The sequence below is a fragment of the Hemiscyllium ocellatum genome, chromosome 3, assembly GCF_020745735.1.
Source record: "Hemiscyllium ocellatum isolate sHemOce1 chromosome 3, sHemOce1.pat.X.cur, whole genome shotgun sequence".
Classification (NCBI taxonomy): Eukaryota; Metazoa; Chordata; class Chondrichthyes; order Orectolobiformes; family Hemiscylliidae; genus Hemiscyllium; species Hemiscyllium ocellatum.
Window position 1 is genome coordinate 92,235,047 of NC_083403.1, and position 18,307 is coordinate 92,253,353.

The window sequence follows — 18,307 nt, forward strand, 5'->3', positions numbered from 1 at the left end:
TACGTCACTCGTGCCAGCAATGTTAAAGGAAGCGTTCTTTCATTACACTAAGCCAAGCAGAGTGGCGCAGCGGAAGCGTGCTGGGCCCATAACCCAGAGGTCGATGGATCGAAACCATCCTCTGCTAAGCCTTTTCTCTTTATTTGGTGTTTTGAATACATCAATAATGATGTTCTAACCCAGAATTAATATTAATTTCGGTACATTAACAATTAATATTAAGATCCTTTATGCAAGTGAGATGTTTGGAGGGATATAAGCCAAGATCAAGCAGGAGATACTGGTTTGGTTTGGAGTTATGATTGGCATGGACTGGTTGACCAAAAGGATTTGTTTCAATGCTGTGTGACTCTGATTCCATACTCCATGAAATATTGTAATAAAGTGTAACACATATGTGTGCATAAACAATGTCACCTTTGTCCAGATTTTGTCAAGGACAAAGATAGCTTTGTCAGTGAGAGATCAAAGAACAAAGAAGAAAGAACAGTACTGCACAGGAAAATCCCTTTGACCCACCAAGCCTGTGACAACACAAAGCACGTTTTCTAAACTAAAAACCTTTTGCCTCAATGAGGTCCATGCCCTTTCATTCCCTGCCTATTCATGTATCTGTAAAGATGCCTCATAAATGTTGTTATTGTATCTGCTTCTACCACCTTGTCTGGTAGCACACTTAGCACGCTCCATATAAAAAAAACTTGCCTGTGACATCTCCTTTAAACTTTCCCCCTTTTACCTTTAATCTATGTCCCCAGTAACTGGCTTTCTATCCTGGAAAAGGATTCTGATTATCTATTCAATCCATACCTCACATAATTTTGTAAACCTCTATCAGGTCACCTCTCTGCCTTCAACGCTGAAGTGAAAACAAACCAAGCTTGTTCCACCTCTCCTCATAGCTAATACCTTCCAATCTGTTCAACATTCTGGTAAATCATCTTTTAACCCTCTCCAAAGCCTGCAAATGCTCTAGTAACCAGAACTATATGCAATACGGTATGGCCTTGTCAAAGATCTATACAATGTGACTTGCCAATTTTTATAATCCATGCACCAAATGATGAATGCATGCATGCCATATGCCTTTTGACTACGTTATCCACTTGAATTGTCACTTTCGGGGAACTGTGGACCTGTTTTCCTGTTAATGCTTCTAAGGGTTCTGCCATTTACTGTATCCCCCCTCCTACATTAGACCTTCCAAAATGCATCACATCACATTTGTCCAGGTTAAATTCCATCTGCCTTTTCTTCACGCAAGTTTCAAACCCATCTATATCATCTGGAAATCTTCACTATCCGTAGCACCCCTCTCCTTTGTATCATCCACAAATTTACTAATAAGGTGACCTACATTCTCCTCAAAGTCATTTATAGAAATTACAATTCCATGGAATCTGTGGTGAGCTGGTGAGATAGATACAGAACGTGCTTAGTTATAGAAAACAGAATAACTGTGGATGTTTTTCTGATTAGAAATGTAAATCAGCCTGCCACAAGTGACCTTGTCAAAGGTCTTACTAAAGTCAATGCCATCTGCCACTCTGCGGTCATCAATCTTCTTTGTCATTACCTTGAAAAGCTCTATTAAGTTTATGAGATATCCAGATATTGTTGGGCTTTTAATGATACATGCCAAACAGTGGTACAAATGAAGTATGGAAGTGTCAATGTAGAAAACAAAGCCTTGAAAATGCGATTTGACCTCCTGAGAACCCATCTCAGAGGCATGAATGGTACAGCATTCCACAGACCAAGAACTCATACCAATAGTCCGCAAAACATAAACCACGCAATTTCCACCCAAACTGTATTGTCTGACTGCAATCTCACTGAATTATGGAGCAGGCTTGATGAGCTAAATGGAATACTTCTCTCCCACATCTTATGATGTGAAGGCGCTGGTATTAGACTCGGGTGGACAATGTTAAAAATCACCCAACACGCTATAGCCCAACAGATTTATTTGGAAGTATTAGCTTCCAAAGATCGTAAGACTCAGAATTTATAGCAAAAGAGTTTATAGTAAACTCATTATTGACTTTCAGTGGGATGTTACCTATGCTACCCCTACACATTGACAGCACAGCGGTGAAATGAGTGGAGAGTGTCAAGCTCCTGGGAGTTGTCAACCACAATATTTCTTGCACTCTTCACATGGATGCACTGGTTACAAGGGCCCAATGACATCTCTTCTTCCTCAGGCAGCTGAAGAAATTAGGCATGATGGTGAATACCCTTGCCAACATTTATAGGTGCGCCATCAAGACCATTCTGACCAGGATATAGCACTTCCTGGTATGGCAACTGTACCATTCAAGATCAGAGACACTTACAAAGAGTGGTGAGCTCAGCCTGGACAATCACAAAGGCCAACCTACCATCCATAGGTCCATCTATCAGACCCACTGTCTAGGAAAGGCTGCCAGCATTCTCAAAGATCCATCCCACCCTGGCAATGTTTTTCTATGATTTGGAGATGCCGGTGTTGGACTGGGGTGTATAAAGTTAAAAATCACACAACACCAGGTTATAGTCCAATAGGTTTAATTAGAAGCACACTAGCTTTCGGATCGACGCTCCTTCATCAGGTGATAGTGGAGGGCTCGATCGTAACACAGTGTTACAATTGAGCCCTCCACTATCACTTGATGAAGGAGTGTCGCTCTGAAAGCTAGTATGCTTCCAATTAAACCTGTTGGACTATAACCTGATGTTGAATGTTTTTCTACAACCTCTACTATTGGGGAGAAGGTACAGAAGCCTGAACACACACACACCAGCTGGTTTTGAAATAGTTTCTACCCTCCTGTTGTTAGAATACTGAATGGACTCACAAACTCTTCACATTCGCCTGTACCTGTGTTTTTTGGTTTTGCCATTATCTACCTATTATTTACTTATCTATGCTACTTAACTCTGTGATCTGCCTGTATTGATCGCTCGACAAAGTTTTTCATTGTGCCTCGGTACACGTGACAATAAATTCAGTTCAATTCAAAAGATCACAGTGTCATGCAATTAAAATTATATATTGAACCAACCTAGATTGTTTTAAGTCTTTCATCTTATAGAATGGGTTGCAGGTTTTGGTTCATTAATATAAATATAAATATAAATATATATTTTTTAAGTCACATTCTCGAGATAACTTAAGGCTTTATAAAAAAAAGGTGACATTTCAGCTCAGGGAATGAGGATAAGCACCTTACCAAGACCTTCCTTACGCCTTCACTTCTTGCCTTTAAACAACACCAAATCTTAAACAGACCATTGTTCACAGCAAACTGCCCAGCCTTCAGGACAGCATCGACCACAACACCATGGCATGGTAACCACTGCAAGACATGTAAGAGTGTTGACATGGATACCACCAATACATATGGGGACACTAACCGCCATGTACACGACAGGTACTCATGTTACTCGGTCAACGTTGTCTATGTCATACTCTGCAGGCAAGGATGCCACAAGGCATGGTACATTGGTGAAACCAAGCAGATGCAATGACAACAGATGACTGGACACTGTGCAACAATTGCCAGACAGGGATGTTCCCTCCCAGTCAGAGAACACTTAAGCAGTCAGGGACATTCGACCCTGGATCTTTGGGTGACCATCCACCAAGATGGATTTTGAAATATGCAACAATGCAGGGTGACTGAGCAGAGACTGATAGCCAAGTTCGGTACCTGTAAGGATGGACTCAACCAGGCTCTTGGGTTCATGTTATCCTACAGGTGACCCCACTACACTATACACTCTCACACGCACACTTACATACTCACACACTCACACAGACCCTCTTGCATACACATGCTCTCTCTAAGACACACATACACCCCCCCCAGGCACACTCTGTCTGTCTCACTCTGTCACATTCACGCACACACTCTACCAAGCACACACACACACGCAAACATACATTCTCTCATGCATACTTACACTCACATGCACACTCTCTTTCTCCCTCACATGCACACCACGCACACACACATCAATGGGGTGAATTTGTATTTGTAGAATTGTATTTGCAGATACATTCTATTTTGCTTAAAAAGCACATGACCTGCAGACAGTTAATCCATGTAACATTTCATAAATTCCTACTTTGGAAATAGAACCATTCTGGCTCAAGATTGGGATACAGACAGAATCTAACCTCACACCTTTAATACATTGTCTGAGCTGAAATGTCATTTTTTAAATAAAACTTTAAGTTATCCCAAGAATGTGACTTAAAAGAAGTTCTGGGATTTACATATTAATGAACGGAAATCTGCAACCCATTCTAATCTAGGTTTGTTCAATATATCATTTTAATTGATGACGCTGTGATCTTTTGCTATAAATTTTGTGTCTTATGATCCTGCCCCACTAGTTACCTGATGAAGGAGCAGTGCTTTGAAAGCTAGTACTTCCAAATAAACCTGTTGGACTATAACCTGGTGTTGTGTGATTTTTAACCCATATCTTATGGCTTTATGAACACACAAACTGAGCATAAATTCGCCACAGTGAACATTGAAGAATGTATTGATACTGTGCTAGCAACAATCTTTTGCCACCATCTAGATTTTATGCCGATAGTTGCAGGGATAATGTAAACTATTTGCTAAACTGGATATTGGGACATGTGCAAACATCCTTCCACTGAAAAAAGTGGCAAATGACAGTTTTACCAGTCCCTGGCAAATTCTCCATTTACAATGACTCATAAACTCTTTCCGTGGGGTTTATTACACTCAACTATTGCCACAAAACTTTTTGTAGGACTCAGTCATGGCAGATATTTTGTATTTTGAAAACAACAGGTCCAATGATTGCAAACTGTAACAGTGTTCTTGGTCACCTTTCATAGTATTGTCAAATTGATGAGGATGATGGACTTTGAGGATCATTGTCAGAAATCCTGTGCTTACACTGTAAAAGGACTAGCTAAACACAGATTATCAACTGATAAGGCTAAATGTCACATTCTGAAACAAATATGTCTACTGACTCTGAACTTATAGATTTCATCAAACTGTGGAACCACCGTAGAATTACTATTCGTAATAACATAGAAAATAGAAGCAGGAGTCAGCCATTCTGCTTTTCAAAGCTGCTCTGCCATGTCTTATCATCCTGTTTCTGCATTGACTCCATAACTTTTGATCTTTTTAGCCCTAAGAAGTAACTCCTTCTTGAAAATTTTCAAAGTTGTGGCTTCAATTGTTTTCTGTGGCAGAGAATTCCACATGCTCACCACTCTCTGGGTAAAGAAATGTCTCCATCTTTTCCCTAAAATGGTCTAGCATGTATCCTTAAACTGTTACTGCTGTTTCTGGACTCCGGCCATCTATGGGTAAAAACAGTGGATGGGAGAGAATTGTGGCTGTAAGAGCTGCTCCTTTTTTTTGAGGTTCTTCTCAGTGCTGTAGCTGATTTCCTTGATTTCTAATTGCAATAAGTACTCTTTTCTTTAAAATATATTTTTAATGAAAAATAATTTTTAAAAATATTACAACAAATACAAAATAATACAATTCAAAACAATACAAGAACACCAAAAAAACGTAAATAAAAACCAACTTGACCTCATGTACAAATATATAAATATATATAGAAAAATATATTTTTAAAACCCACTAACTACTTTACTAAATAAATAATTACCAACAACAAACTAATAAATAATAATAATTCAGCTTAGCCAAACAAAACGCTCATACATTTGCAGGATATTGGACTCGTAAAGCACAATCGTTACGGCTATATAAAAGCCCTTATTAGTATGGTAGATAAATCTGTATCCAGGTATTCCAAAAAGGGCCATCATGTATTATAGAAATGCTCAGTTTTGTGGTGTACCCATACTTGTGAGAAAATCCAAGGGGATTGGGGGATTTTCAGTAACCCAACCGAACAAGATATTCTTTCTTGTGCAGAAAGTGAGGAGGTTGAAATGTCTTTGGAAGAAGAGAGATGAGGTTCTTCTCCACCTTTACACTCAAAATCCCTTCCATTGCACCCGCCACAGCACTCCAATACGTTTGAAGCCATAGGACCAGAGACAATGAGTAAGAGTGCCTGGACCAACCTTGCACTTGGGACTTGTTGAAGATACACCTGGTTTAAATTTTGACAAACAATCCAGAGCCAAGTGGACCCTGTGGAGAATCTTCCACTGTAAAGCAAGGTTCCTATTGAAAATTGATATTTTTCTTGCATTTTCCCAAATATCTTCCCATGCCTCTGAGGAGACCTCAACGCCTGGCTCTCTGTCCCATACCCTGGAAAGTCAATCAATTTGCAATTAATGATGTAAAGTGCTGACAGAAAGTGTACTCTTAGCACTGAGCACCCTCCTCTCTATGTCAGATTTGTAGTGATCAATCAAAAGTATAGTCATTTTGAAAATAAAATCCCTAACTTGAAAAAAAATGAAAGAAGTCCCTGTTAGATAGTTTGTATTTCTGTGCTAACTGATCAAAGGACATCATTGTGTCTCCCTCAAATAAATCACCCATGCAAGACACATCCCTAGCTGCCCAATGTTTGAATCCTGAATCTATCACCCCCAGCTGAAAACCCAGCAGACCCACTATAGGTCTAAGATGTTTTGCCAATATTGCCTTCCCTCTGCCAAATTGCCCTCCATGCTTTAACAGTATTGATAACTATTGGGTTATGGCAATAGTCCCTAATTGTTCTCATTTTGTCAGAAAAGAGCAAGCTAGTAAGGGGGCAACCTGTCTGAGAAGATTTGATATCTAAGCATATTGAAAGAGGGTCCCCAGAAGCCCAATCACTCACATAAGATAAAAGCGAGCTTAGTTGATAGTATTTAATGTTCAAGAGATCCACTCCCCCAAATCTGTGAGGCAATTGCAGTTTAGCTAATTTAGTGAAGGCCCTCTTTTGATGACAAATAAAAGAGCTGAACCAGCTGTTCAGTCTCGTGAATGTTTGCTTATCGAAAATCGGGGAAGCATCCATATAGGGTACAACAAACGGGAGAGAATATTCACCTTAATAAGTGCTATCTGACCCAACCATGAGACCAGAAGCGCCTCCCATCTTTGAAGGTATTGTTTGATTTTGTCAAATAATTGAACAAAATAAGCTTTGAACAACCGATCCAGAACTAGACTAATGAATATGCCCAAACACAAAATCCCCATGACTTCTTAAATGGGAGTTGATATTCACCCTCAAGACCTAGCACCTTCATAAGACCACCCATAGGCATAGCCTCTGATTTTGCAAGAATAATCTTGTACCCTGAAAAAGTATCAAATGCACCGAAGCATTGAATCAGGTGAGACACCAAACCTGCTGAATTTGACAAAAAAAAGGACATCGCTCATGTACAATGAAATCTTACGTAATTTTGACCCCACTTCTGGAGCTGATATATTAGGATCCCTACGAATGGCCCCCGCCAATGGTTCAATCACCAATGTAAAAAGCAGTAGCGAAAGGGGACAGCCCTGCTGGCTGCCCCTAAAAATGTTATTGCTTGATCACACCCCATTGGTGAGGACTGCAGTGACAGGGTCACTGTAGAGAACTTTCACCCATCTTATAAAAGTTTCGCCCAAGCCAAGCCACTCCATAGTATAAAAATGGTACTGCCACTCAAATGCCTTCTCTGCATCCAGAGAAATCACCTATCCCTGTACTGACTGTTGTTCACATGCTTGAATTACTTAAGCAGCCTCCTAACATTATTGGAGGATCTGCGGCCCATTATGAAGCCCGTCTGATCCTCTTTATAAGGTAACACAGTCTCCAGCCTTAATGCAGTTTTGGCAACCAGTCCTCAATAAATTCCACCGGCCGCTCACCCTCCTTACCCTCCAGCAGATTGATGATTCAAATATTTTTTTCTCCTTAATATTCACCTTAATAAGTGCCCCTATTCTAGAGATCATCCACTTGGTCAAGCAAATTACAGACCTGCGTCTCCAGGGCTTGGATCCTATCCTTGGAGGAACTGGTATCAGCTTCCACCACTGTGACTCTGTGTTCAACCTCATCTGTCCTTTTTTTCCAGATCTTCCAGCTGCTGTTCATGCTTCTACAGCATAATAGAGGTCAGGGCCAGCTTCTTCTCTATCAGCTTACCCAACATCTTGCAAGATCTCACAAGTTCCTTCACCAGGGCCTGGAAGGAAATAGGATCCGAGGACTGACCTCGGACACTCCCCCTACCTTCTTCGGCATCCCTAGATGGTGAAAACCCAGGTAAGTTGATTTTCAACAGTTTCCTGGGACTCCACGACCTTTCCAGAATGCCAGGACATCATGGTGGTCTGGTTTGGGCAGGTTAAAAGTTCATCCCGCTTGTGTTGTGATGCGGAGCTCTGCAATGTGAGCTCCCGGATCACTGCCATCTTGGATCACCCGGTAATTACTAATTTTATAAGTTTTTTGCTTTGTTTTGGAAATTAATATTTTTTAAAAATATCCTTTAAACAGGAGGAAAAAGAGAGAAAGAGCAGGAGTTTTGGGAGAGATGACATGTTGAGGTTGGCGAACAGCTCTACAGTTCACAAAAGAAAACAAGCAGTGAATTTGCACAGCTGACCTTGGAGACACCTCATTATCAGAACTATTCACATTGTCAGATTCGCAGAGCCTGAAGCAGATAAGTGTTTGTTTTAGACTTATAAAATTTATAAATCTTAATTTGTTTTTGTTTTGCAAATCTATAAGTAGTGAATAGGATGAGGACTTTTACATTTGACTGAGATCTGTCTCTTGATTAAATTTTAAAAAAAATTCAAACAAATGTATTATGTTATGCGAGGGCAGTGTCTTTACTGTAGTAAGACCACTATTTTCTGGTCTGTAAATTAAGGTGCAGAGGTGATTTGCTTTTCCTATAAAATGTAGGAGATCAGGGAGAATTTCAATTTTCCTGATGATTATATCTGCAGGAAGCATGTTTAGTTGCAAATCCTGTCAGATTGATGGATCACTTAGAGTGGCAGTTAGAGGCAATGAGGAATTTAGAGGCTGTGATGGAAGGCAGTTTCAGGAAGGTAGACAAACCTCAGATACAGTCAGGGAGATGGGTTATCTCTCAAAGGTAAGAGAGTTATGCAGGTAGTGCAGAGTCTCCTGTGGCTATCCACATCTAAAGTACGCTGTTTTAGAAAAATAGGGGGTGATGCTTCTCAGGGGAATGTAGCACTGACAGCTAGGTTACTGGTACTGAGACGGGCTCTACCGTAATAAGCGGAATGTCAGGTTCCAAGCGATCAATTGTAATAGGGGACTCTTTAGTTAGGGATATAGATAGATGTTTCTGTGGCCAACAGATGTCTGAAACAGAATGATGTGTTGCCTCCCTGATGACAGGATCAAGGGTGTCTCAGAGGCGGTGCAGAATATTCTCAAAGGGGAGAGTGAGTGACCAGCAGGACATTCTTGTATACACTGGCACCAACAGCATAGAAACAGAATAGGATGAGGTTCCAAAGAGAGAATATGAGAAATTAAGCAGGGGGTTAAAAAGTAGTAGTAATAATACTCAAGGGTAGTAACATCTAGATTGGTGCCAAGTGCTAGTGAGAGTAGGAATAGGAGGATAGAGCAGATGAATGCGTAGCTGAGGAGCTGATGCATTTTTGGATTATTGAAATCCCTTCTGGAGTAGAAATGATCTATATAAGAAGGGACCAATATCCTGGCAGAAAGATTTGCTCGTGCTACTCAGGAGGCTTCAAAGGAATAAAGGGGGTGGGGCCAGGTGGTGATAGAACTCAAAGACATAGTGAGAGAGAAGATAAGTCTAGGGCTGATATAGTTGAGAAGAGAAGCAACCCAAATAGTCAAGGCAGGAAACAGCAAGGCAGAGTACAGGGTAAGGCTGATAAATTAAACTGCATTTATTTCAGTGCAAGAACCCTGGCAAGTAAGGCAGGTAATGTCAGGACATGGATGGAAAGATGGGACTGCAATACCATAGCTATTACAGAGATGTGGCTCAGGGAAAGGCAGGATGACAGCTTAACATTCCAGGGTATGGATACCTTAGAAAGGGGTGCAAGAGAGCATTGCGACTGGTGTTTTTGGTGAAGGATTAAATTACAATCGTACTTAGGGAGGATATTCCTGGGAGTACATACAGTGAAGTTATTTGGGTGGAACTGAGAAATAAGAAAGAAATGGTTATTGGGATTTTACTAAAGGACCTCCAGTATTAGGCAAGAACTTGTTGAGTACAGGAGTTGGGAGATCAGGTTGTGGTTGTACAGGGCATTGGAATATTGCGTGCAATTCTGGCCTCCTTCCTATCAGAAGGATGTTGTGAAACTTGAAAAGGTTCAGAAAAGATGTACAAGGATGTTGCCCGGGTTGGAGGATTTGAGCTATAGGGAGAGGCTGAATAGGCTGGGGCTATTTTCCATGGAGCGTCAGAGGCTGAGGGGTGATGTTTTAGAGGTTTACAAAATTATAAGGGGCATGGATAGGATAAATAGACAAAGTCTCTTCCCTGGGTTGGGGGAGTCCAGAACTAGAGGGCATAGGTTTAGGGTGAGAGGGGAAAAATATAAGTGACCTAAGAGACAACCTTTTCGCTCAGAGGGTGGTACGCGTATGGAATGAGCTGCCAGAGGAAGTGGTGGAGGCTGGTACAATTGCAACATTTAAAAGACATCTGGGTGGGTGTATGAATTGGAAGTGTTTGAAGGGATATGGGCCGGGTGCTGGTAGGTGGAACTAGATTGGTTGAGATATCTGGTCTGCAAGAATGAGTTGGACCGAAGGGTCTGCTTTCATGCTGCATACCTCTATAACTTTCAGAAGTTGATTGGGAGAGGCTAGTTGTAGGTAAAGGGACCATTGGAAAGTGGGAGGCCGTCGATAATGAGAATCCAGAGGCAGTGTGCTCCTGTTGGTGTGAAGGGGGAGGCTGGTAGTTATAGGGAATAGGTAAAAACAATGACTGCAGATGCAGGAAATCAGATTCTGGATTACAGTGGTGCTGGAAAAGCACAGCAGTTCCGGCAGCATCCAAGGAGCAGGAAAATCAACATTTCAGGCAAAAGCCCTTTATCAGGAATATATGCAGAGTGCATGAAGGGTGAAGAGATAAATGAGAGGAAGGTGGGTGTGGGGAGAAAGTAGCATAGAGTACAATAGGTGAGTGGGGATGGGGATGAAGGTGATAGGTCAGGGAGGAGGGTGGGGGAAGGTAGCAAAGAGTACAATGGGTGAATGGGGGTGGAATGAAGGTGATATGTCAGAGAGGAGGTTGGAGTGGATAGCTGGAAAGGAAGATAGGCCGGTAGTACAGGTCATGGGGACAGTGCAGAGCTGGAAGTTTGGAACTAGGGTGAGGTAGGGGAAGGGGAAATGAGGAAACTGGTGAAGTCCACATTGATGCCCTGGTTTGAAGTGTTCCGAGGCAGAAGATGAGGTGTTCTTCCTCCAGGCATCGGGTGGTGAGGGAGTGTCAGTGAAGGAGGCCCAGGACCTCCATGTCCTTGGCTGAGTGGGAGGGGGAGTTGAAACGTTGGGCCACAGGACAGTGTGGTTGATTGGTGCGGGTGTCCCACAGATGTTCCGTAAAGCGCTCTGCTAGGAGGCGTCCAGTTTCCCCAATGTAGAGGAGATTGCATCGGGAGCAATGGATACAATAAATGCTATTGGTGAATGTGAATGTGCAGGTAAAACTTTGATGGATGTGGAAGGCTCCTTTGGGGCCTTGGATGGAGGTGAGGGAGGAGGTGTGGGCGCAGGTTTTGCAATTCCTGCTGTGGCAGGGGAATGTGCCTGGATGGGAGGGTGGGTTGTTGGGGGGCGTGGACCTAAGCAGGTAGTCACGGAGGGAACGGTCTTTGCAGAAGGTGGAAAGGGGTGGGGAGGTAAATATATCCCTGGTGGTGAGGTCCGTTTGGAGGTGGCAGAAATGTCGTCGGATGATTTGGTTTATGTGAAGATTAGTAGGGTGGAAGGTGAGAACCAGGGTTCCGTCCTTGTTACGGTTGGAGGGGTGGGGTCTGAGGGCAGAGGTGCGGGATGTGGATGAGATGTGTTGGAGGGCATCTTGACCATAAGCCAATGAGGTTGTTTAGTGCATGTATCCCAGAGATGTTCCTTAAACCGCTCTGCGAGTTGGCATGCTGTCACCTTAATGTTGAGGAGACCATATTGAAAGCAACGGGCACAGTAGATGAGGTGGGTGGACATCCAGGAACATCTCTGCTGGATGTGAAAAGATCCTTTGGAGCCTTGGATGGAGGTGATGATGGTTTGGGCCACCCCTCATGTGGCAGCAAGGGAAGATGCTGGGAGTGGAAGGTAGGTTGGTGGTGGGAAGTGAACCTAATGAGGGAGTTGAGGAAGGAATGGTCTTTGTAGAATGCCAATGTTGGGGGCAGGGGGGAAGAAGGGAAATATGTCTCTGGTGGTGGGGCTTGACTGTAGGTAGCGGAAATGTTGTATCCAGAGATGTGGGAAATGAGGGAATTTGTGCTAGAAGGTATTGTTGATCATATGGGAAGGGAAATTGCAGTCCTTGAAATAGGAAGACATCCGGATGTCCTGCACAGGAATTGCTTCTCCCCCAAGCAGATATGGCAGGGGTGAGGAATTGGTAGTTAAATATTGCATTTTACAGGTTGGGGGGAGGGAGTGTAGTCAAGGTAGTTGTGGGAGTTGGTGGGTGCGAAACAGATGTCCTTGTTGAGTCGGTCGCTGGAGATAGAAACGGAAAGGCCTAGAAAGGAAAGGGAGGCGTCAGAGATGATCCATGTGAACTTGAGGTCGGGCTGGAAGGTGCTTGTGAAGTTGATGAACTGTTCAACTTTTTCTCAAAGCATGAGGCGGTGCTGAAAGAGTCATCAATGTAGCAGAGGAAAAGGTGGGGGATGGTGCCAGTGTAACTGCTGAAGGTGGACTCTTCCATGTATCCTATGCAGAGACAGGCATTACTGGGGCCCAAGGCTACCCTTCTGGTCTGTAGGAAGTGGGAGGATTCGAAGGAGAAGTAGTTGTGGATGAGGAGCAGTTCTACCAATTGAATGAATGTGTCAGTGGAGGGGGTCTGGTTAGGTTGGCGGGAGAAGAAGCAGCGATGGTGAAGAGGTGGTGTTGGGGCCAGGGAAACGAATGTCATGGAGGAGGTGGAAAGTGTGGGTGGTGTCCTAAGTGTATGTGGGGAGTCCCTGGACCAAGAGGGACAGGATAGTGTCTAGATATGAGGAGATGCGTTCAGTGGGACAGGAGCAAGCGGAGACAATAATTTGACTGGGGCAGTCAGGTTTGTGGATTTTGGGTAAGAAGTAGAACCAGGTGCGGGGTTGGGGATCTATGAAGTTGGAGGCTGTGGATAGGAGATTCCCTAAAGTCGTGGATGGTTTGGGAGATCATGCTTTGGTGATAAGAAGCAGTGTTATGGTCAAGGGGGCAGTAGGTGGTGATTTTCATGCATTGGCACCTGGCTTCAGTGAGGTAGAGTTCAATGCACTCTATTACCATTGCACCTCCCTTGTCCGTGGTTTAATGGTGAGGCTGGAGTTGGAGTGAAAGGCTGCATCTTGCAATGGTGAGATGTTGGGAGTGGGTGAGGGATGGACAGGTTGAGGCAATCAATGTCGCAATGGCAGTTGGAGATAAAGTGTTTAAGGAGGGGTAAGAGGCCAGCACAGGGTTTCCAAGAAGATAAGAGTATGTTGGAGGTAGGAGAAGGGGTCTTTGGAGGCTGGGTGGGAGTCATGGAGGCAGAGGTGGCAACACATACAGAATTCATTGATTCGGGGGCATAGTGGGATGAAGGCGAAACCTTTACAAAGGACGAATCATTCATCCTCAATGAGGGAGCTGTTTATGTGTTTCAGCACAGGAGATGGGTGAGTTACTAAATTATATTTCATGTCAGTATTTACTGTGAAGGATATGGAAGCTAGAGAACTTGGAGAAATAAATAGTGATATCTTGAAAATTGTCCATATTACAGTGGATGTAGTGCTGGACATTTTAAAAACACACAAAGGTGGATTAATCTCTGGGGCCTGCTTAGGTGTAGCCCAGAACTTTGTGGGTAGCCAGGGCCCCTTCATGAGTTATTTGTATCAGTGTTAGCCATGGGTGAGGGCCAGAAGACTGGAGGGTGGCTAATATGATGCCATTATTTAAGAAAGGTGGTAAGGAAAAGGCAGGCAACTACACACCTGTGAGCCTGACATCAATGATGGTAAGTTGCTAGAGGGGATCCTGAGGGACAGGACTTACATGAATCTGGAAAGGCAAGGACTAATTAGGGACAGTCAATATGGCGTTGTACGTGAGAAATAATATCTCACTAACTTGATTGTGTTTTTTGAAGACATGACAAAGACAAATTGACAACGAAGGCAGACTGGGGGAGGCTTTCCATACGGACTTCAGCTACGCATTCAATAAGGTTCCAAATGGTAGGTTGGGTAGCAAGGTTAGATCATATGGAATCCAGGGAGGGCTAAGCGTTTTGGTTACAAAATTGATCTAAATGGAGAAGACAGAAGGTGGTGGTAGGGGGTTGCTTTTCAGATTAGAGGCCTATGATCAGCAGTGTTCTGCAAGCAATGCTGGGTCCAATGCTTTTTGACATTTATAAAAATGATTTGGATATGAACATAGGAATAGTTTGCAGATGACACAGAGATTGGTAGTGTAGTGGATATCGAAGCTAGAGAATTAGGAGAAATAGATGGACATCTTGAAAATTGTCCATATTACACAGCACATGAACATCTTAAACCCATATGTGTGGATAAATCTTTATAAATAAAAAAATAAATAAACGGAGGTTATCTCAGAGTATAACAGGACTTTGATTGGATAGGCCAAGGAGTGGCAGATGGAGTTCAATGTAGATAAACATGAGGTGGTGTATGCTGATAAGGCAAATCAGGGCAGGACTTAAAAACTTGATGGGTCCTGGCGAATATTGCCAAACAAACAGACCATGGGTTGCAGGTTCATAGTTCCTTGAAGGTGGACTCGTAGGTAGAAAGATGTTGACTAGTTCCTCCTTAAACAAGCTAGATAACTCCAACTAGAATGTTATGATTGGTATTGTTGGACAGCAGGGCAAGTTCAAAGTGGTCAAATCAATACAAATACAAGCCGGTACCAATGCAAAACAGACCCAACTTTATTAGGAAATATGTTAATACTAAACATACTGTCTTTAATCCTATTTGTTCCCTTTAGCTTACAATACTTTCCAAGTGTCTTGTAGATACAGACAGTTGACCTCACTGGGTCTGTGAAGCTTATTTTTTTAGATTAGACTTACAGTGTGGAAACAGGCCCTTCGGCCCAACAAGTCCACACCGACCCGCCGAAGCGCAACCCACCCATACCCCTACATTTACCCCTTACCTAACACTACGGGCAATTTAGCTTGGCCAATTCACCTGACCCGCACATCTTTGGACTGTGGGAGGAAACCGGAGCACCCGGAGGAAACCCACGCAGACACGGGGAGAACGTGCAAACTCCACACAGTCAGTCGCCTGAGTCGGGAAATGAACCCGGGTCTACAGGCGCTGTGAGGCAGCAGTGCTAACCACTGTGCCACCGTGCCGCCCACAATTTGTTGTTCTCTTCTCTCTCTCTCTCTCCACACGATCAGTGGGTCTCTGCTTTTGGCTATGCTTGTCTCCTCATAAGATCTAAGAAAGCAGTCTGCAGGCGAGCCCTGTTTCTATTCCTTTTTGATGGTACTCTGGAATTTTCTAAAGTTCTGATCAACCAGGGAGACTCAACTATTAATTTGAAACATTGTCAACTGTTTGGATGGTTTACTACTGTTTATTTCTTTGTACCTTCCTATTTGGCTCTCCTTTGTTTAGTGAATGTTTTGGAAGTATATCTGTGCAAGGTAATCATTGCCTTTTATATCATGCTAATATCATTGCACCTGGCTGCTGTATTTGCACTGTCTGGTGTGCGGGTTCTGTAATTTCAGAATTTTATTTGGCTAATGAATCTGGCCTCCCTTGTTGTTTGGCCAGTTAGCAATCTGTGTTATAGCAGCCATGAGGCAATGACACAGAGTAGTGAAGGTGCTGTTGGGACGCTTGCCTTTATTAGTCAGGACATTAAATATAGGAGTTGGAATGTCATGTTGCAGGTGTACAGGGCATTGATTAGGCCATTTTTGGAATACTGCATTCATTTCTGGTTTCCCTGCTATTGGTAAAATGTTGCGAAACGTGAAAGGGTTCAGAAAAGAATTGCAAGTAGATTGTCAGGGTCAGAAGGTTTGAACTCCAAGGAGAGACTGAATAGATTGGGGCTATTCTCTCTAGAACGTCAGAGGCTGAGGGATAACCTTATACAGGTTTATAAAATCATGAAGGGCCTGGATAGGGTGAATAGCCAAGTTTTTTTTTCCTGGGAGTCCAAAACTAGAGGGCATAGATTTAAGGTGAGAGGAGAAAGATTTAAAAAGGACCCAAGGGACAACTTTTTCAGCTAGAGAGTGGTGTGTAGGTAGAATGAGCTCCCAAAGGAAGTGGAAGAGGCTGGTATAATTAAAACATTTAAAAGGTATCTGGATGGGGATAAGAATAGGAAGGGTTTAGAGGGATATGGGCCAAATGCTGGCAAAGGAACTAGAATAATTTAGGATAACTGGTTGGCATATACTGAATGGTCCATCTCTATACTGAACAACTCTAACTCTACAAAGAATAAGGGACTGAGCACTGAATCATTTGGTACACCAATGGACACAGACTTCCAGTCGCAAGAACACCTTTTGACTATTACATTCTGTTTTCTGCCACTACACTAATTTCAATCCAATTTGCCAAATTGTTCTGAATACCATGGGCTGTTAGCTTCTGAACTAGTCTGCCAGGTCAGACCTTATCAGAAGCTAATGTAGACTACATCAACTGCACTAGCCTCATCTACACACATAATCACCTCCTCAAAAAATTCCATTCAGTCTTTAGACATGATTCACAGAGGAGGAGAACATGGTGGATTGATAAAGGTATGTTGAGATTCTAGAGCATGTCAACATAAAAATTAGGTGGTTTTGGGTGTCAGAAAAAGCGTCAAAGTAGACATGCCCCCAGTGACATAATAGGAGGACTGGAGAATAGCGGATTGAAAACCACTAATATTACAGCCCTGTTCAAGATGGGAGGGATGCAGAAATCAGGAAACTATAGACTAGTTAGCCCAACATCATTGGAAAAGTATTAAGTGTCCATTATTCAAGAATAAATAATAGGCCATTATAAAAGCTTAACACAATCAAAGAGAGCAAACAGTTCTGGTCAGAAGTCACACAACACCAAGTTATAGTCCAACAGGTTTATTTGAAATCACAAGCTTTCAGAGCATTGCTGCTTCATCGCTGATGAGCAGTGATCTGAAAGCTTGCGATTTCAAACAAAGCTGTCGGACTATAACCTGGTGTCTTGTGACTTCTTTGTCCATCACAGTCCAACACCAGCACCTCCACATCATAAGATAGTTTTGGGAAAGGGAAGCCATGTTTGACAAATTTGGTAGAATTTTTTCAGATCATAATAAGCAAAATTGTTTAAGGGGAATGGATACATGCATTGAATTTGAATTTTCAGAAGACATTAAGAGACCTTGGAGTGCAGGTTCATAGCTCCTTGAAAGTGGAGTCGCAGGTAGATAGGATAGTGAAGGTGGCATTTGGTATGCTTTCCTTTATTGGTTAGAGTATTGAGTACAGGAGTGGAGAGGTCAAGTTGCAGTTGTACAGGACATTGGTTAAGCCACTGTTGGAATATTGCGTGCAATTCTGGTCTCCTTCCTATCAGAAAGATGTTGTGAAATTTGAAAGGGTTCAGAAAAGATTTACATGGATGTTGCCAGGGTTGGAGGATTTGAGCTATAAGGAGAGGCTGAACAGGCTGGGGCTGTTTTCCCTGGAGCGTCGGAGGCTGAGGGGTGACCTTATACAGGTTTACAAAATTGAGGGGCATGGTTAGGGTAAATAGGCAAAGTCTTTTCCCTGGGGTCGGGGAGTCCAGAACTAGAGGGCATAGGTGAGTGGGGAAAGATATAAAAGAGACCTACGGGGCAACTTTTTCACACAAGGGTGCCAGAGGAAGTGGTGGAGGTTGGTACAATTGCAACACTTAACAGGCATTTGGATGGGTATATGAATATGAAGAGTTTGGAGGGATATGGGCCCAGTGCTGGCAGGTGGGACTAGATTAGGTTGGGATATCAGGTCAGCATGGACAGGTTGGACCGAAGGGTCTGTTTCCATGCTGTTCATCTCTATGACTCTATGACATAAGATAAAGTACAACATAAAAGG

The 18,307-nt window shown here is 42.8% G+C and overlaps 1 non-coding gene across 1 annotated transcript; it reads left to right on the top strand.

Moving 5' to 3' along the window:
- The first annotated feature begins 55 nt into the window (after window positions 1-55).
- Window positions 56-127, top strand: trnam-cau (transfer RNA methionine (anticodon CAU)). The gene has a single exon. It is a non-coding gene; the product is annotated as a tRNA-Met (tRNA).
- The last annotated feature ends 18,180 nt before the right edge of the window (window positions 128-18,307 follow it).